Raw genomic sequence first — 22,337 nt, 5'->3', positions numbered from 1 at the left:
GGAAGAAAAAGACAGGTGTCATGTAGCAGTGGCCAGCATGCATTAGTGAGCCCACATCAAACACAATTTGGTGACTTCCGGAATAAATCTGGAGGGAAGCATTTATGAGGGAGCTAGATGCCCTATATTAATAGGTAAGGGTAAAAGTCATGAAATTCTGATTACTCTGGTTAGTCATATTTTATTTTATGTCTATCTTGCTATCAAATGCATGCTAGTGTAAATGTAATTAGTTTATCATCAGAAAGCAAATTCTAAGCATCTATTAGGTACCTAATACTATGCTAAGAATTTTGGACACACAGAAAAATAATGTAACAGGGAGCATATGATCTCACTAATAAATGCGACAATTAGTGATGAATTCAATACAGTCTATAATTAAGGGGATAAACGTGTCATACAGTCTATGACTGCTGTAGGAGTTCAAGAGGTAGGGAACAAAACTGGATTTGAAGCACTGGGTGCAGTGTCAGAAAAAGCAAGACTTGTATTGACCTTGAAAAATTAGTAAGCCTTTTTTATTATAATAAAACTAATATAAGATCATTATAGAGAATTTAAAAAAGGTATTTTAAACAAACAATGTTCTAATTGCCCACAACATACAAGTAATATTAGACAAAAAAGAAAAGAGAATGTTTTCATTTAGGAAAATAACTAAGTGAAAGTAGAGAGAAAGTCATTTCATAGTACACACAAACAATATAAATATCATACTACATACAAACAATATAAATATCAATGGTTCCAAAACTATGTTCCTCAGGAACACTGGTGTCCTGGAGTAGGGTCGACCTTCATTAAAATCAAATATGAAATCTTCTCATTTGCAAAGGAAAAAAATCAACAACAAAAAAACTGTTCTCATTTTTAAGGTTATTTTTTTCCTTTGTTTCTTAAACCTTTAATATCTGAGATTATTTCAGGTTTGTTGCTGGCTATCAACTAACATCAGATGATTTCAGATATTTTGCTAGCTAGCAGCAAAAGTATGTTCAACAAATAGTTAAGGAATATTAATACAAATATTCCAACAATGTTTCATGAGAACACAGGTCATGAATGTCACAGCTCATGAATGGACATTTTAAATTGTTTTGTAGTTATGGCGGTCACTACTGAATGCCTACCTTGCATCAATTCTCCCCTTTTTACTTAGTAAAAGAACTCCAATTTTGTTCAGGGAAACAAGGTACCCAACTAAATAAACTGTATTTCTCAGCCTTCCTTGTTCTGTGTTCATATGTAGACAATGTCCCTTCCTCCTTCATTCTTCCTTTTTTTTTTCTTAACTGGAGAGCAAACCTATTGCCTAAAGTTGCAGTGGCCTAAAGATGACAGAGCAAAAAGACCAGAAGCAAGAGAGTAAGATGGAAGAATCATAAAATCACCATACCTCCTGTGGATTTCCTCCTTCTAGACTTTCCATTACAGAAATAATATATATAAATGAATACATTTTTTTAAAGCCCTTATCATATAAGCCACCACTGGTCACACCACTGATACAGGCAGTTAAACATAATTCCAGTAGAATGATTGTGTGTAAATGTAATTAAGATAACTATTTCTAAGCAATGGTCTTAAAAAATTTTCGTGTTGACCAGGCACAGTGGCTCACGCCTATAATCCCAGCACTTTGGGAGGCAGAGGTGGGCAGATCATGAGATCAGGAGTTCGAGACCAGCCTGACCAACATGGTGAAACCCCGTCTCTACTAAAAATACAAAAAGCATGTGCGCCTGTAATCTCAGCTACCCTGTAATCTCTGGCTGAGGCAAGAGAATCACTTGAACCTGGGAAGCAGAGGTTGCACTGAGCCAAGATCGGGCCACTGCACTCCAGTCTAGATGACAGAGCAAGACTCTGTCTCAAAAAAAAAAAAATTATGCTACATCGTAGTCCACGTGATCAAATTAATTTATCAAGAGAACCATGACTTGCTGATACTCTGTCTCCTAAGAACTTTTTTTCTTTTTGAGACAAGCTGTCACTGTTTCCCACACTGGAGTGCAGTGATGTGAACACGGCTCACTGCAACCTCTGCCTCCTGTGTTCAAGCAATTCTCCCACCTCAGCCTTCCAGATAGCTGGGCCTCAGCCTTCTGAGTAGCTGGGGGCCACAGGTATAGACCACCATGCAAAAAATTTTTGTATTTTTTGTAGAGATGAGGTTTCACCATTTTGTCCAGGCTGATCTTGAACTCCTGGGCTCAAGCCATCTGCCCGCCTCAGCCTCCAAAAGTGCTGGGATTACAGGCACCACACCCAGCTGATTTCTAACAAATTCGAGAATAGAATCACTGCCTTAGCTTAAACCCAATACAGAGGGAATCTATTTTGGGATAATCTTCTGAATGTTCTTTCTTTTCAAGTATTCTGTATAGTACCAGGCATCAAGAGGACATTCTGCTACGTGTCAATGATTATGATGATTACAGACATGCCTTTCTGAAACCAAAATGAAAGTCCAGTAAAATGGATGAGCCATTACTAAGGCCCTCAAAAATCAATTCTCCAAATAGAAACATTTTACAAAAAGAAGCACTCATAGAGTTGCTCAAAACAAAAATATTTTGTTCTTCTTGCAAATCTGCCCCACAATTCTCAAAATGTAAAACTTGTCTTGAGGATTTCATTAACATTTCAAAGCTCAGAAACAATACACACTAGCAGCAGAAACCCTGCTTTCTATGAACCTGAGCTGCCCAAATTCCCAACTTTTGGTAGAAACAACTAGGTTCAGACTGTGATTCAAAATGAGATCCCACAGCCTTCCAGAATGATATGACTTTCCTTCCATCCCTCCATTGAGAAGAATGTAGTTCTGGGGATCTTATGAGTTAGTTAACACTCATGAAGAGCCCAAAGGAGATAAAATTCATTAGATGTTACAATACAATCCAGGGTTTCTCAATCTGGGCACTGCTGACATTTGGAACCAGATAATTCTTTGTTGTATACTGGAGGATATTTAGCAATAGCCCTTGCCTCTATCCATTAGATGCCAGTAGGACCACACCAGCTGTGACAACCAAAATTGTCTCCAGACATAAGCAACCACCCCCTTGGGGGACAAAACTGTCCCCAGTTAAAAACCACAGTAAAGGGAAAGCAAAGACTTTATATCTAATTCTCTTACACAATTACTATAAGGAAAATTAATCAAATAATCGGCAATCTCAAAAGAGCTGAACACACTTCCACAGCTATTCTCTACTTCAATAAAGGAACCTAAATATATTGATTCCAAGTATATGTTAAATTCCCCTCCGTTAATAGTACCTTAACCTCCAGTAGGCCTCGCTTCTTTCTTCTTCCTATAGTAACTCCTCTTCTTCAAGGTCAAAGCAACCACCTATTCTAAAGATCCAGTGGCTTTTTTCTTAAGTCCTTGAATCCTTTTCTTGACCTATCTACAGCAGTTGACACTTCTGGCCTCCCCTTACAACCAATAGTCTTCATTATCCCCCCAACTCTCTGATCTCTTTCATTTACTCACTCCTTTTTCCTTCTCCTATTGCGCAGTACTTGTCAATAACATCTTAGAACTTATCTCCAACTTAGTCAACTCTCCAAATTCACCAAAATGTGGCATTCTCTTTAAAACCTACAGAAGAATGCCTTTGGCACAATGAATTCTCAAGGCTACTAGGCCCTCTCTAGAATATCCATGAGCACTTTAGCTCCAACTAGGGTAGCTGTTCTTGTGCTTCGAGTCAGTTATATATATGTTACCCAGCCTATGTAGTTGCTACTATAATTATGTGATTTCAACATTTCATATGAGTGAAAACAAATTACTTCTGTAAAAACTAAACTGAAAGACTTGAATAAGGTGAGCTACTCTTTTTTAAAAACCTGCAGTTACATTTAGAATTCTACATCTACAAGTCTTTAGTTTCCTTTTTAAAGGGATTAAAACTGGAATTTGTGATCAATGCATTATACAAGTGGTTTATTATACAAGTGGTCTATTCAAGAAAGTAGAAACTATTCCAAAGAAAAATTACGGGCCCTCTTTCAAAATATTTAATATGTATATGCTAAGTTAAAATAAAATGTTACATGCATTTATGAATCATTTTTGTGACTCCCTACTTTAAACAACTGTCTCAATTAACCAAATAACTACCAGATTCTTATGGGACCAAGACAAAAGATCCTTACTGTATAGTAAATGTTCCGCCTTCAGCCATCCTATGTGTCATGTCATTTTGTTCATTCTCTGGCAGTATTCTCATTCACACCCACCACTTCAAGTCTTCAGACCTGGTTTTCCCCTCCCTATTAAAGCCATGTCATCCGTTTTTGCTAGTGCTATTTCCAGTCTTCAGAGCATCGCTGGGGAAAGTCCTATAAATTAATGTTCCCTAAGGCCTTATTAACATGTGAAAACCTTTAGTTCATCTCGAGTAGATTCTGTATTGACTCCCCACAGAACATGTTCAAACTTTTCACCTTGTCCTTCAAAAAAAAATTTTGATGCGTTTATACAGTCTAGATGTTAACAGTATTTGGAGAAATCTTCCCTTTTTCAGAAAAGCAAACCAATCCAATCTGATAGGACCCTGCTGGATGGTTTCACTCCCAGAACAAGCCCAGTTTGTTCTTAAACCTGTACCCAACTGCCTACAAAACAATTCCATGATCTCTACATTGAAAACAGCAGAAACATTAAAAATATTTAAACATTTAAAATATTGCACACCAGGTAATGGTGTGATACAACCACGGAATATTATAATGCTATTTAAAGATATATATTATGCAATATGGAAATAAGCTTTTGAATGTTAAAGTGAAAATGCAGACCACAAAACTATACACATAGACTATGATTATATATTTTAAAAAACCAGACAGGCTCTGTGATGCAAGCCTCTAGTCCCAGCTACTCTGGAGGCTAAAGCAGGAAGATCATCTGAGCCCAGGAGCTGAAGATCAGCCGGGCCAGTATAGTGAGATTCATTTCAACTACATACACACACACACACACACACACACACACACACACACACAAGCACGCACACACACACACACACACACACAATAATCCAGCCAGATTAAAAACTGGTAACAGTACCTCCTTATAGCAGTTGAACAATGAGTGATTTCTCCTAACAGTAACTTGTTATAGCAGTTGAACAGTGAGTGATGTCTCCCCTTTTTAAGTTTCTATATTGGTTATTATTTAACGGGGAAAAAAAACTCAATGTGATTTCAAAGAGAACCCCAGAGACAGTTAGCTATGCAACAAAGTATAAGTTTAGAGATCAGTAATTCACATGTTAGTTCTCCTTTCAGAATAATACTTTTCCTTGATACTATAGCAATTAGACAATGTATTCAAAAGCAATTGTGCCTAGACCTAGAACAGATAGGTATACAACAAAGATTCACTTGTTTTCATTTCCCAGCTATGACTCCAACTCCCCAACCAATCTGAGGGGTACCTCTAATGACACAAGTCACTGAAAATTCATTTCAGGGTATAAAATCAAGCAATAGATTTAGCAAATATTGACGTCAAGTTTCAGGAAATCAGAAGAATTAAAAGTTAAATCCTCTTCATCTTGTTTACTAATCATATTAGTCATCTTCTAGTATAAAGATATGAGTAGGAAAAAGAAACTTTACTTAATATCATATGATACAAAACCAAAAACAGTCTACATTAATATTAAAAAGCATCAACTTCGAGATGACTAAAACTTCTCTAAGCTATACTTAACAAAAGAAATTTCACATATGTCACACAATCATCTGACTCCGATATTTTTCATTCCATTTTGCATACTACTGCCAACCACCCTTTGTTAAACCATACTTTGCTCCTGTCAATCCTCCACCCCCACTCCTGCAATCTTTCCCCGCTGCCTACTTCAATTCTAAATGCCACTATCAGGATTCTTCAGGCAAGGTGACAGGGAGAATAACTACTGCAAGATCAGATGGAAGAAAAGGCCGGGATACAGAGTTAAGCATTGAAGGCTCCCAGGGTATTCCCAGGCCTCGCCAGTCCTAGCGGAAGATCTCAGAGCTGTGACACTCCCTCACAGGTGTTTCTGATCTCTGGGATTCTGACACTAGCTTGGCAAACCAGTATGTTTCCTTCATACAGATCCATAAACTGAATCTGTTATGGTGCAGTAATTAAAATTAATGATGAAAAATCTCTACAGTTCCTGACATGACACATTTAAAGGCAGACTTTTTAAAATGTATGTAACACAAACTTTTTTTAATACCTATTTTAAAAATCTGGAAGGTATACTCACCAAAATATGAAACACAGTTACCTCTTGGTAGAATTTAAATCTTCATTATTCTGTATTTTTCTGAATTGAGTTTTACAATTTAAACTTGTATTAATTTTAAAATCAGATAAAGCAATTACATGCTCTAGCATATAAGAACCTAGAACATTATGCAAACAGGGTACAGTGCCTCATGCCTGTAGTCCCAACACTTTGGGAGGCCAAGGCAGGAGGACTGCTTGAGCCCAGGAGCTTGAGATCAGTCTGGGCAACATGGTGAAACCCCTATGCAAAAATTCGCCAGGCATGGTGGCACATGACTGTAGTCCCAGCTACTGGGGCACTGAGATAGGAGAATTACTTGAGCTGGAGGTCACGGCTGCAATGAGCCATGACTGTACCACTGCACTCCAGCCTAGGAACAGAGAACTTGTCTCCAAAAAAATAAAAGAGAGGAAAATATTATGTTAAAAGAAAGAAGTCAGGCACAAAAAGCTATACATTGTATTATTCCATTTATATGAAACATCCAAAATAAATAAATCCACAGAGAAAGTCTCTATGTGCTTACCAGGAGATAGGGGTGGGGAGTAGTGGGTCTGATTGTTAACAAGTAGAAACCTTTTGGGGTGATAGAAATGTTCTATAATTAGATGGTAGATAGTGATGATTACTGCACAATATAGTGAATGTACAAAAACCACTGAACTGTATACTTTAAAATGCTGAATTTTACATTATGAAAATTATCTCAAAAAAAAAATAAAAATAATATTTAAAATCATATAAATCATGCTACTTAAATTTTGGAGAAACTGAAACCAAAAAAAATTAGGCTGGGCACAGTGGCTCACACCTGCAATCCCAGCACTTTGGGAGGCCAAGGTGGGCGGATCATGAGGTTAAGAGATTGAAACCATCCTGGCCAACATGGTGAAACCCCATCTCTACTAAAACAAAATACAAAAATTAGCTGGGTGTGGTGGCGCACACCTATAGTCCCAGCTACTCAGGAGGCTAAGGCAGGAGAATTGCTTGAAACCTGGGGGTTGCAGGGAGCCGAGATCACACCACTGCATTCCAGCCCAGCACTTTGTGACAGGGCAAGACTCTGTCTTGAAAAAAAAAAAAAAATTAAAAGCAGGCATTAAAATATGCTTTTTAAGGGGCACACCCTGGCATCAGACCACCTTGTTCATTCAGCATCCTGGCTCTATCACTTATCACAGCTGTGTGAGCTTAGTAATTTGCCACTTCTGTGCCTCCATTTCTTCATCTACAAAATGGGGACAATAACAATACCTATCTCAAAATTCTGATGGAGGATCAAAGATATTTAAAGTACTTAGAGCAAAATAATAATGCACATTATAATGCACATAATAATGTGTATTAAATAATTTTGTGCAATAAATAATGCACAAAATAATAATGCACTCAATTAAGCATAAGCTACTGTTGTTTTCTGTTAGCACCAGTTCTAATATATAGGTATAGAAAAATGAGCACTCTAACTGTGGAAGCACATAGTGGCATGACTTCTCATGCTTCCATATGTACTGCTATTTTAATTGTCTTAATCCTTTTATCCAACATTTCCAGGAAATTATAACAGATATAAAAGAAAAACATACAAAAACCCATGTCCAAGATTGTTAACATCAGCATTTTCTGGAAAACAATCTAAGTGTCCATCTATTGGGAATTAAATTATTGACATAATATTACACAGACATTTGTATAAACATATGTAGTGATATGCAAAGACAACTAAGACCTATTGTGAGAAAAAAACCACAGTGTAAAACTACACATATAGTTATAATCCCATTATTTTGCAACACACACATGTTCCCATATATAAGATTTTGCAGGCATATTCAATATATTTCCTTTATTAAACTATTTTTAAATCAATAATAAATCCAAACACAAGACCAATGTCCTCTGGTTCTATTTCTAACCACTATCCCTTAGTGTCTGCAATACTAAGTAGAACAGGAGGTAGCTAGAATCCAGGGAAATCACCCACAAAGACAAAAATCTATATAACAACTTGCATATTGACACTGGAAAACCTGGTATTAATTATTTGAAAAGAGAATTTTTTTAAAGACATCACAAAATTCTGGTACATTACGAAGAGTTCCAGACTTGGAGTTACAATTATTTGATTAAGTAAACGTAACTATATGATCTTTGCCAAGTGCTAATCTGAGAATCCCAGTTTCCTAGAATTAAAAAAAAAATGAGTATAATAATCCCTCATTGGATTGCAATGGTTATAAGAGATCCTTACAAAAGAACACTGCAAACTATGAAGAAAACAAACTGCTACTCTTTGACTGAAACCACCAAAAACAAACTTAAAAAGACACTACCATAACTAGAAACACTAACAAATTCTGTTGTAAAACAGTGATTTAAAAAAAAAAAAAAAAAGACTAAGTCTAAAGAAATGAGAATTAGGATGTGCTTATGGTATAAACTTGAAGTAAACAATAATGGTAAACACAAATGTACCACCTGGAAAACATCGCGAACCACTTTAGAGAGAGAAGCAGGCCGGGTGCAGTGGGTCAAGCCTGTAATCCCAACATTTTGGGAGGCCAAGGTAGGCAGATCACTTAAGGCCAGGGATTCGAGACCAGCCTCTCCAACATGGTGAAACCCTGTCTCTACTAAAAATACAAAAAAATTAGCCCTGTGGTGGCAGGCACCTGTAATTCTAGTTACTCAGTCGGCTGAGGCACAAGAATTGCTTGAACCCAGGAGGCGGAGGTTGCAGTGAGCCAAGATCATGCCACTATACTCCAACCTGGGTGACAGAGTGAGACCCTGTCTCAAAAAATACTAATAAATAAAATGTTTAAAAATTTTTTAAATGAAAGTATTAAAGAGGAAAATGGAAAAAAAGCTATAGAAAATTAATACAGGACACTGAAAGATTGAGCTGACTTGTGAGTAATAATCTAAATATATCAATTGGGCTATAAACAACAGAATTGATACAGCAATATCAGCAGTTTAGTTTCATTTGCAAAACTATATTAAATAAAATCTGACAAGGCAAAAATAAACTGAACTTAAAAATCCCTAGCCAGGTACAGTGGCTCATCCTGTACTTTGAGAGGCTGAGGCACAAGTATCACTTGGGCCCAGGCGTTCAAGGCCCACCTGGGCAACACAGGGAGACTCCGTATCTACAAAAATAATTTTAAAAAATTAGCTGGATGTGGTGGCACGTGCCTGTGGTCTCAGCTACTCAAAAGGCTGAAACAGGAGGATCAATTGAGCCTGGGAGGTCAAGGCTGCAGTGAGCCATCATGCCACTGCACGCCAGCCTTGACAACAGAGGGAGATCCTGTCTCAAAAAATAAAAATAAAACATCCCAAAAGGAGATCTGACCTCTGAACAACAGTGGCTTCAGCATAAACAGAAAATGCAAAGTAAAACAACATGAATATTTTTTAAAAGTTAACTTTTGTGACTCATGCCTGTAATCCCAGCACTTTGGGAGGCTGAGATGGGTGGATCACCTGAGGTCAGAGGTTCAAGATCAGCCTGGCCAACATAGTGAAACCCCATCTCTACTAAAAATACAAAATTAGCCAGGCGTGGCAATGCACGCCTATAATCCCAGCTACTCAGGAGCCTAAGGCAGGAGAATCCCTGAACCTGGGAGGCAGAGGTTGCAGTAAGCCAAGATCTCACCATTGCACTCCAGCCTGGGCAAAAAGAGCAAAACTCCTGTCTCAAAAAAATAAAAAAGTTCAAAATGTTTTTGATGAAAAACAAAATAATTCAGTATAAACATTGAGATTAAAGAAAAGAATCATAATCATCACAGATTTCCTCTTTATATTTTTCCATATTCTTAAATTTTCTACACAGATTATATACTGCTTTTGTAACAAAGATAAAAAGGTGTGGGTTTTTTCCCTTTTTTAATCCATGGAAACTAAAGACTCAGAATATCTGTACAAAAATGAGAGAAATTGAGCTGTGGTTGAAAATATAACAACCTGCCAAAGTTTTTAAAGGTACAAGAATATGTTAAGAACTTTAGAACCTTAAGTGACTTCTGAAAAAATGACAAGACTACTGAGCCATGGAAAATGATACTTTTTAAAAACAAATGAATTTGAATTGTAACAAAGGATTTACAATAAATTAAGTCACCTAATAATCCAAAAGCATATACTGAGAGAATTTTAAGATTTAAGCATGGAATTTCCAAGTACATGAGAAGTATGCCAAGCTCCTAAATACTCAAGAAGCTCGTAAGAGAATTAATAATATGAATAAAGAAAATAGTTAAGTTAAAACAATGTCTGTAACAATGTAAAAAATGGGGGGGATAAATAGGTTGAAGTCCAGCTTAAAAGAAACTGAGAATTTAAATTCCATAAAGAAACCACACTTATAGGGAAAATGAAAGATAACAAATATGAACTTAAATGAAGATGGCTGGTTATAACAAAGAAGACAATAACAAATGTTTGAGGATATGGAAAATGGAATGTTCACACGTAGCTGATGAAAATGTAAAATGGTGCAACCATTTACAGCAGTTTGGCAAACCTTCAAATGTTAAACAGAGTTTTACACGGGTAGCAATCTGGAAAAACTCTGGACAGCAGTTTGGCAAATCTTCAAAATGTTAAACATAGAGTTACCACGTGACCTAGCAATTCCACTCCTAGGTGGAATACATACACCCAAGAGACATGAAAACATATGTTTACACAAAAACTTGTACATAAATAGCCACAGTGGCATTACTCATAACAGTCAAAAAGTAAAAACAACAAAAATGTCTATCAACAGATGAATAGATACTGAATAAACAAAACATGGTATCATCGAGACAATGAAATATTAGTCATAAAAAGGAATGAAATTCTAATACATGCTATAACATGGATCAACCTTAAAAACATCATGCTAAGTGAAAGAAGCAAACTATAAAAGGTCATATTATATGATTCAATTTATATGAAATGTCCAGAATAGACAAATCTACAGCAAAAGATAGTAAATCATGGCCAGGCTTGGTGGCTCACGCCTGTAATCCCAACATTTTGGGAGGCAAAGGCAGGCAGATCACTTGAGGTCAGGAGTTCAATACCAGCCTGGTCAACATAGTGAAACCCCTTCTCTACTAAAAATATAAAATTAGCGAGGTACAGTGACAGGCACCTGAATCTCATGCTGAGGCACAAGAATTCCTTGAACCAGGGAGGCGGAGGTTGCAATGAACTGACATTGATAACCTAGACAATAGAGACTCTGTCTCAAAAAAAAAAAAAGATAGTAGCTCAGTGGTAACTCTATGTTTAATATTTTGGATGTTAAACATAGAGTTTAACCTATGTTTTTAACCTCTGGATGAGGAGAGGTAGGGATTGGGGAGTGATTGCTAAGAATGCAAAGTTCCTTGGCCAGGCACGGTGGCTCAAGCCTGTAATTCCAACACCTTGGGAGGCCAAAGTGGGCAGATCACCTGAGGTCAGGAGTTCAAGACCAGCCTGGCCAACATGGGGAAACCCCATCTCTACTAAAAAATACAAAAACTGGCTGGGTGTGGCGGCGGGCACTTGTAATTCCAGCTACTTGGGAGGCTGAGGCAGGGAGACTCACGTGAACCTGGGAGGCAGAGGTTGCAGTGAGCCGAGATCACGCCATTGCACTCCAGCCTGGGCAAGAGATCAAGACTCGGTCCATTAAAAAAAAAAAAAAAAAATAGTTCCTTCTTGGGAAGATGAAAATGTTCTAAGATTGATTGTGGTGACAGCTGCACAACCTTGTGACTACAATCAAAAACACTGAATTGTGCACTTTAAAAAAAAGATGATGATGGAAAGTAGCACAGGTATCAATTACTTAATTTAATGTAAATGAGTTGAATGCCACTGAAAGCAGAATGATCTATAACTCTATTGGGAAACAAATCCCAACACTTAAAAACTAAAATATAAACACAAATCTAGAAAAGGACAGGTCCTATGATAACTTGAAGAGACACTTTAAATCTACTTTATACACAAAGGTAAGTACAACAAATTATAATACAAAATAATGTTCAATGTATATGTCCTTCACAGAATAACAAAAATATAAGAAAAAACTAAAAAACTGTGAAAAATAAACCTATCACTATAAGCAGAAGTTTCACTATTTAAGAGGAAAGGACAAAGCAAAAAATTTTAAATATGGAACTAAAATTAAACACAAATTAACCCTCTCCCCTTGCTAGGGGCCAACTTGACAGAGCCAAGTTCAAGAAAAGAAAAAATAGACAGACTGGCCGGGCATGGTGGCTCAAGCCTGTAATTCCTGCACTTTGGGAGGCCGAGGCGGGTGGATCACGAGGTCAAGAGATCAAGACCATCCTGGTCAACATGGTGAAACCCCATCTCTACTAAAAAATACAAAAAAATTAGCTGGGCATGGTGGTGTGTGCCTGTAATCCCAGCTACTCAGGAGGCTGAGGCAGGAGAATTGCCTGAACCCAGGAGGTGAATGCGGTGAGCCGAGATGCGGAGCGCCATTGCACTCCAGCCTGGGTAACAAGAGCGAAACTCCACCTCACAAAAAAAAAAAAGAAAAAATAGACAGATGATAGAGAGAGAAAGAGTAGATACAGGAAGAGAGACTTATGGAAAATGTGGTAATATCTTAATTGGGAAATCTGGATGTACTATTACAACATTTTTCTAAGTTTGAAATTATATGAAAATAAATTTAAGTAAAACTAATAGTGAATATAACATGGAGACTGAGAAGTCCAGGAAATAACTCTTCTGGAGTTGAATCCTTCACAAAACTTGTTTTCATACTAGAATACAAAGATACACCTAGGTTTTTGTTTGTTTTTGTTTTTTGTTTGTTTGTTGGTTTTGTGAGATGGAGTTTCTATCTCGTTGCCCAGGCTGGAGTGCAATGGTATGATCTAGCCTCACTGCAACCTCCACCTCCTGGGTTCAAGAGATTCTCCTGCCTCCGCCTCCCAAGTAGCTAGGATTACAGGCATGTGACACCATGCCCAGCTACTTTTTGTATTTTCAGTAGAGATGGGGTTTCACCATGTTGGCCAGGCTGGTCTCAAACTCCTGGATCACTCGCCTCAGCCTCCCAAAGTGTTGGGATTACAGGCTTGAGCCACCACGCCTGGCCACACCTAGTTTTAATATGAAAACCTAGAGATTACATATAACACATTTTTAGACCATAATGCAAAATCATAAAACAACCTGTCTGTAACATATATAAACTCATTTGTTTCACAATGATGAGAAAAATTTTATCATAAATATCTATGGAGTTTAAGAAACATAATGATCTATAACCACCTAAAAAATTGAGAAAGAGACAAAAGGGGAAGTTTAAAACTAAGGGATAAAATTAAGGAAATTAAAAAAAAGATATGGAAAAACATCAGAGACAATGGTATAATCAGAGATAGGAGGATAGGTTTCAAATATAAAAAAGAAGGAAGTGGATTCAAGGATAGCGTTAAGAACAATACAGTGGAAGTTACTAGGAATACAGGTAGGAGAGGAGTTGAAACCAGAAGAACTAGGCTCTGGAGAAATAAGGTCTCCAATTCAACTTTGTAATTGTGAATAACAGGAGTGAGGGAATGTATACCAATTTGACTCTCCTTCAAACAGGCTCTCCATCTCAAATTAAGAGCATCACAATTCACCCCACCGTCTATAGGAGGAGATCCAGAAGTTAAGGCCGAAAAAGATCAATGAAAGAGCTGGCTGGTTGAGGACTGGGCAAAGTAAAGAGCTCGTGCCTCAGTAGACAGCACTGACTGATTTTTGCTATGTGGAAACGAGAGCCCAATATTGACAGTACCTCCAAGTTTAGAAGAGAATGCAGGCCAGAAGTGGTGGCTCGTGCCTGTAATCCCAGCACTGTGGGAGGCGGAAGCAGGTAGATCACTTGAGGTCAGCAGTTGGAGACCAGCCTGGCCAACATGGCAAAAACCTGTCTCTACTAAAAATTCAAAAATTAGCCAGGCATGCTGGTGTGTGCCTGTAATCCCAGCTACTCCAGAAGTTGAGGTAGGAGAATTGCTTGAACGTGCGAGGCAGAGGTTACAGTGAGCTAAGATGGAGCCACTGCACTCCAGCCTGGGCAACAGAGCAAGACTCTGTCTCAAAAAAAAAAAAAAAAAAACAAGAGAAGAAGGCAGAAAAACAGATTGCCAAGTGAAACCTCCAGATTTTTTTTTTCTTTTTTTTTTGAGATGGAGTTTAGGTATTGTTACCCAGACTGGAGTACAATGGCACAATCTCGGCTCACCACAACCTCCGCCTTCTGGGTTCAAGCAATTCTCCTGCCTCAGCCTCCTGAGTAGCTGGGACTACAGGCGTGCACCACCATGTCCAGCTAGTTGTATTTTTAGTAGAGACGGGGTTTCACCTTGTTGACCAGGATGGTCTTGATCTCTTGACCTTGTGATCCACCCACCTCAGCCTCCCAAAGTGCTGGGATATAGGCGTGAGCCACCGCGCCCAGCCAAAACCTCCAGATTTTTAATGGCTAACAACGAATGTAACTTTCTTCCCATTTCTACTGTTTTCTTTCCTCATACCACCAGTCTCTTCCCTTCTCTGTTCCATTTTTACCAATTTCAGTCTTTGTTTTCTAAAACCACAATGTCACACAAACCCTTTAAAAGCTTCGTGATGTCTTTTTACCAAATGCCAAACCTTCAGATGGGCCTTGAAGACCTTAATGTGGTTGCAGAATCTCCTGCCTTAATCCCTGCAACTTAGTGTTTCGAAAAGACTGCCTTCTCTTTCCCACCTTTGTGCCTTTCCAAAGCTATTCCTTCAGCCCTTCCCAACTCTCATCGGCTTCTATGTTCATTCAGCCATTAATCCATTCCACAAATAAATGTGTAATGGGCAAGTAACTTTGTGCCAGACACCAATCTGGGCACTGTCAATACAGCAGTAAACAAAACAGACAAAAACCTTTGCCTTTATAGAGCTACATGCAGAGACAGAAAACAAGTAAGATGTATAGTAAGCCACACAGGAAAAGATGTTTTGGAGCAAGAAACAAAAGGGCCTGGCGCAGTGGCTCATGCCCAGCACTTTGAGAGGCCGAGGCAGGCAGATCATGAGGTCAGGAGTTCGAGACCAGGCTGGCCAACATAGTGAAACCCCGTCTCTACTAAAAATATAAAAAATTAGCTGGTGTGGTGGTGTGTGCCTGTAATCCCAGCAACTTGGGAGACTGAGGCAGAAGAACTGCATGAACCCCTGGAGATGGAGGTTGCAGTGAGCCGAGATCACATCATTGCACTCCAGCCCAGGTGACAGTGCAAGACTCTGTCTCAAAAAAAAAAAAAAAAAGAAAAGAAAAGAAAAAGCAGGAAGAGAGGTTAGGGTGTGAGAGAGATATTGTAGATGGAAGGTGGAGAAGGCTGTAATTTAAGGCACCACTGAAGGTGACATTAGAGCTGTAGGAACGCCTGAAGGAACTGGGACAAGAAGGTTCCTACAACACCTGTAGGAACTGGGACAAGAAGGTTCCATGCCAAAGGAACAGTAACAACAGCAAAGGCCTCAGGCAAAAGTGTGTCTGATGTTTCAAGGTGCTGTTCTACTCTTCCCATACAGTCCAGCTCGAGTGCCACTTACTTCAGGAAACCAGTTTTGATTCCTACAAATCAGAATTATTCATTCCCATGACACCATATCTGCATCTTCCTTAGGGCATCTTGTACAGTGGAAATCCTCTTTTCAAACATATACAAGAGTGATTATTGATCTATTAATCAAAAAAGTTAAAGCAGAATCCATTTAAAATGATACCTATTTTCACCATTTTAGCCTTAAATACATAATTATACATTCATTTCCTAGTGTAGCACCAAGACCTTTTTTTTGGGTATGAGTCTGCCAAACGCAGTTCCCCACTCCCTTGGATAAGCCATATGCATAATCCATTAGATCTACAATGTCCATTTTCCTTTCCTTTAAGTAAAACACAGGCTTAAAAACACTTGCAATGTTTTCTGAGAAATCCTTCCAAAAGTTTACAGGGTTTCTCCACTCTGTTTCAGTTGTCTTGATCATAATTTAATTCATTCAGAGGCAATTCTTTCAGCTTCTTGTCTTTATCAAGTCTTTCCAAAGCATTTCGTAAAAACAACTTTTTGTATTCATATTTCATTGATTGGAGTAATATTTATTAAATTATACTCATAAGTACCACTGGTATAAATAAGTTTGAAAACAAATACAACTGACTCTTGCTTAGTAAGCAGAAAAATCAAATGTTACACAAACAACGAAAGCTAACCTAGTATTTGAGTATCTGTGCGCTTGCTATGGGAATTGATTAGTACGTTTACTAAGGGAATGGTTACTCCAAGATGTCAAAATCAAGCCCAGCAAAGGATCTGATTAGACATTTCTCCAAAGAAGATATATAAATAGCCAATACATTCATTAAAAGATGTCATTAGGAAAATACAAATAAAAACGACATTGATACATAACTTTATACCCACTAGGATGGCCAAAATCAAACAGACATATAATAACAAGTGTTGGAGAAGATGTTGGGGAAATTAGAATCTTCAAACGTTGCTGGTAGAAATGTAGAATGATGCAGCTTGGCAATTCCTCAAAATGTGAAACACAGAGTTACCATATGGCCAAACAATTCCACTCCGAGATATATACCCAACAGAACTGAAAACATGTGTCCATACAAAAATTTGTCCATGAATGTTACGGCAGCATTATCCACAACAGTCAAAAACTAAAAACAATCCAAATATCCATCAGTAGAGAAATGGATATGCAAAATGTGGTTTATCCATACAATGGAATATTATTTAGCCATAAAAAGGAATGAAGTTCTGACACCTGCTACAACATGGATGAACACTGAAAACATAATGCTATGGGAAGGAAGCCAGATACAAAAGAACACATCTCATATTATTCCATTTGCATGCATATCTAGAATAGGCAAATCCATAGAGACAGAAAGCAGATTAGCAGTAACCAGGGGTTGGGGAAGGGAAGAATGTGGAGTGACTATTAACAGTTTTAGGGTTTCTTTTTGGGATGATGAAAATTTTCTGGAATTAGAGAGTGGTAACAGACAATTTTGTCAATATACACAAAACCACTTAACTGTATACCTTTTAAAAAATCCTATCTTGTTAGTGCCCAATAAATGCTTATTGATGGGGAATGCAAGGAAAGCAAGCCCAGACACAGTAAACAGAAACGTCCACTGTATATTTCTGTAACAGGCTAACCACCTCTGTAAGATTATAAGGCCCTTGAAGGCAGGGAAGCCCTCTCATATATTTCCCTTAACATCTAGTATATTAGATTACGCTAAGCAGTATTCAATCAAGGTTTGCTAAATTAATTATTATCCATCCACACTTTACACATCAGGGATCTGGAAGAAAAAAAGCCCTGCCCAAGATTCCACATTGATTAGAAAACCTTACTTTTTATTCCCGAGAATCTTAAATTGCCACAAATAAGGCACTTCTCGTAATCTGACATTGATATTATCCATTTATACCATTCCAACCACCACATAACAATCCAGAGGACCCACTTCTAGTTAAAACCCATTTCAAATTCTCCACCTTGTATCTATCACCAAATGCCACTTATTGATCTCTCAGTATGTCCTTCTACCTCTTTAACCATATTCCCCAGGATAGAAATGTCCTACATTTAGCCTCATTTGTTCTTCTCAAATACCCTAGAGCCAAAAAGGACTATTATCATCTTCAGGTTATAAATGAAAACCAAGTCAGTCTAAGGTTACCTGGTCTCCTGAATTCAATTTTATCTTTCTTCATATATGTCATGAATAACTGGGAACTTTCTGGTAAGTTAGCTTTTAAAAGAATAAGCATAACAAAAAAATAAATAAAATCAAAGTTTTTTTATTAATCGCAGTAAATCTAAAGTCCAGAATGAGAGTGGAGAACTTGGGCAAGAGGACAACAAAAAAAGTCTTGTTCCAGCCTGGGCATCATGCCAAAGGCGTCTCTCCACTAAAAATACAAACAATTAGCCAAGTGTGGTGGCACGCACCTAGAGTCCCAACTACTCAGGAGGCGGAGAATCACCTGAGCCCAAGAAGCTGAGGTTGCAGTGAGCTGAGATTGCGCCACTACACTCCAGCCCCGGCGACAGGAATGAGACCCTCTCTCAAACAAACAGACAAAAAAGTGTTGCTTAGAACAAGAAGAGATAAACCAAAGGCCCGCTGCTTAGGGAAGATGCAATATCAAGAGACAACAGGGCCATTCCCTGTGCTTCATCTTCATCAAGGAACATGACCTTCAAGCTAGGGAGGACAGAAATCTGATAAAAGGAAACCAACTACTTCTAAGGTAAGTGGCATGGATAGGGGACAGTAACAGAATATAGAGCTAGTTCAAAAGAACTCACATTCCATGATACTGAAAAAACTTTTACATCTGCCTTAAAATCTACCACTAATTACCTAAGCTACCCTGACAAGGTGCCAGATGACCAGAAATAAAAGAATTCGTCCTCAAATTTCAAAAAAGGGGAAATGCAGTCCAGGCGTGGTGACTCATACCTGTAATCCTAGCACTTTGGGAGGCTGAGGTGGGCAGAATGCCTGAGCTCAGGAGTTCGAGACCAGCATGGGCAAAACAATGAAATCCCTTCTCTACTAAAATACAGAAAAACTAGCCAGTTGTGGCAGCGTGCATCTGTCGTCCCAGCTACTCGGGAGGCTGAGGCAGGAGAATTGCTTGAACCCAGGAGGCGGAGGTTATGGTGAGCCCAGATCATGCCACTGCACACTCCAGCCTGGACAACAGACTGAGACTGTCTCCCGCCCCGACAAAAAAAAGGCAGAATGCAGATCCAGAAAAACATCTATGGGTAAACCTGCCATGCAACTGCTGAAAAATTCTAAAATGGATAAATAAGTTTTTGAATAGGGCAAAAAGAGAAAGCCACCAACAGCTCTTTATTAAGGCAGGCTATGTAACATGTGCTTTTTATTTTGCAGGATTACTAAAATGGAAAGAGGGAGGACGAGAGGATGATACATATACATAACTGAATCTAATAAGACAATCTGAAATAATCTTCTAAATAATAGGCTGCTGAACAAGATGGGAAAATGTTGAACAGCAGAAGCTCAAAAATCTGTTAAATTCAACTAACAGGATGCATAGCTAGTTGAACATCTGGTTGACTAACGTAACAACATCAACCAAGTTGGTAAAAAGTCTCCAGTAATATATCACAGTGTTCCATCCTTTTTCACAATCTAGACAACTTGTATTAATGTAGTAAACCCATAGACCTCTTCATATTTGCAAGTGAAAAAAAAAAAACCTGTGAGTGACCCAACACACACAGCCTGACAGAATCAGCTCCAGAAAGGTCACAGTAGGCTGAAATGATAGTCCAAAACCAAAAATGAAAATTTACAGGGAGTCAATGGCAGCGTTTAGTTTTAAAACTGAAATAGGCTGGGCGCAGTGGCTCACACCTATAATCTCAGCACTTTGGGAGGCTGTGGTGGGTGGATCACTTGAGGACAGGAGTTCAAGATCAGCCTGGCCAACATGGTAAAACTCCATCTCTACTAAAATACAAAAAAATTAACTGGGAGTGGTAGTGGGTGCCTGTAGTCGCACCTACTCCAGAGGCTGAGGCAGGAGAATCACTTGAACCCAGGAGGCGGAGGTTGCAATTAGCTGAGATCGCACCACAGCACTCCGCCTGGATGAGAGTGAGACTCCATCTCAAAAGAAAAAAAAAGAGATGACACAGTAAACTTCAGTTTGTGTGGGGAAATCTAGATAATAAAAGCTACTAAAAAAAAAACTATGCACAATTTCAAGCTGCATTAATAGATGTGTGTGTCCAGACTGTATTACTATGATTCTCAAATTTAGCAACTAAAACTTTTTTTTGCCATATGAATCATTCCCAGGTCTTTATCCTAAAAAGTAACAAGAATCAGCCAGGTGCCATGGCTCATGCCTGTAATCCCAGCACTTTGGGAGGCCAAGGTGGGCAGATCACGAGGTCAGGAAATCAAGACCATCCTAGCCAACATGGTGAAACCCCATCTCTACTAAAAATACAAAAAAATTAGTCAGGCATGGTGGCCCACACCTGTAGTCCCAGCTACTTGGGAGGCTGAGGCAGGAGAATTGCTTGAACCCAGGAGGCGAAGATTGCAGTGAGCCAAGATCACACCATTGCACTACAGCCTGGGCAACAGTGGGAGACACTGTCTCAAAAAAAAAAAAAAAGTTACAAGAATCTACAAGTATCATTTAGTTAAAACTCTAACTTTAGACCCAGTTATTCAAGTATATCTCATTGCTAGAAAACATTTTATTTTATCAGCTTAATTTATTGACATTTATATCAGTGATAAATATGCTTGAAAGAAGACTCAGGTATTACTAAATCCAAGTCTCTTTTTTAAAAGGAAAGGAAACTAAGAGAAATTAAGTAAGTTGCCCCAAATTACACAGCTGCTTAGCAAGGGCCATGACCCCTAGATCAGTCCCCTTTTTCCCACATCATGTGGCGCCCGCCCCTCTTCAATGCATACCCCAGGGTGACTAACTGACCCCCAGGCTTCACACACACATACAACACACAAAAACACAGGTTCACTTCCCAGGCCCTGGGACTTTTCCTGCCCATATTCACAGACCCGAGGTCACTCCAAGCCCCCAGATCCCATCTCAGAACCCAAAGAACACATACGCGCCTAAACACAGACAGTCACTCTGCATCGCCAACACGTGTCCTCAAGGTATCCAACCTTCTATTCCCTTTATTTCCTTTCTTAAAACTTGTACTATGCAAGTTAGAAAGCGTACACAAAAACATCCCATTAACACACACTATATTTTGCTAAGAACAAATTAGCTTAGCAAGAACAAATACCCAGGACACAGCCAGAAAACTATTGACATGATGTGATCACTTACAAGTTTGATAATATTTGTTACATAAAAAGCACTCTAATATACAACTGGTGTTTATTCTTAAAGTGTGATTATGTAAGAAAGCATTACCCCATATCTCACACAACATCAGAAAAATAAAGGAAAAGTTATTTCACGGATGGAAATGCTTTTAATGGACATGCCATTGCTCACTGTGCTCAAAACTGCCCTTCCCCTCATAAAACATCACCATATGAAAATTATTAAAAGATGTATGGCCTTCAAATCTAAACAGCAGGCCAAAGGCTTGCTTCATTTAGGGTAGCATAAGCATCTGCGCTTATGCTCCTTCCTCACTTTTCCAGAAATAATGCCCCTTCGAGAGCCCAAAGGTACAAAGGTTGTCAGGCAGATTCCTACTGGCCTGACGTCCCTCCTTCCTCCCCCTACTCCACCTTGGTTTAAAGAAGACAAGAGAAGGCTCCGAAATGATAAAATGGTAAGTTAGCAAGAATGTGGCTTATGATCACTAGCATCTGCTAGGCCAGCTCCAGGTGGACTTCCCCCCCCCCCCCCCAACCCCCGTCCCAGGAGACCTGAATGCCTCTCTGTGCCCCAGGGCCTTAATCCTTGTTTGCCTCTGGGACCCTTTTAGAAAGGAAGAGGGAACTTTACTGCCGGGACCCTCCTCCCCAGTGTTATCCATTAAAGCCCCAGCAAGCTCTTTGTTTCCAACAGCTGTGAGGGGGCAAGCGGCCTTGGAGAGAGGGGACAGGTCACTCCCTTGCTCCCACTACTGCCAATATCCAGGCCTTCCCGCAAAACACACAAACACGGGCAAGGCATCTTCCCTGGGACCCAGTTCTCTCTTTCCACACCACTTTAATAACCCAGGGTTACACCTTGCTACACAAGGGCACTCCCTGAGACCTAATTTCCTCTTTCTACACCCAAAGCCTACACAGGATGATGATTCCCAAACCCCCTCCCTTTGAAAAGACACAAATGGGGTTCATTACAGGGCACCCATCCCTCCTCTTCAATGAATACCCAAGGGTGACTAACTGAGCCCCAGGTGTGTCACACACACACAACACAC

At 39.0% G+C, this 22,337-nt stretch overlaps 1 protein-coding gene across 2 annotated transcripts in view; it reads right to left on the bottom strand.

Annotated features, from left to right (window-relative positions):
- The window catches only part of TMEFF1 (transmembrane protein with EGF like and two follistatin like domains 1), a 99,331-nt gene that overhangs the window by 75,699 nt on the left and 1,295 nt on the right, over positions 1–22,337 (bottom strand). The gene's annotated exons all lie outside the window — the stretch shown is intronic.

This window comes from Callithrix jacchus, chromosome 1 (assembly GCF_049354715.1).
Source record: "Callithrix jacchus isolate 240 chromosome 1, calJac240_pri, whole genome shotgun sequence".
Lineage (NCBI taxonomy): Eukaryota > Metazoa > Chordata > Mammalia > Primates > Cebidae > Callithrix > Callithrix jacchus.
The sequence above is the reverse complement of the archived record's forward strand: the minus strand, read 5'-3'. Positions and strand labels throughout refer to the sequence as shown.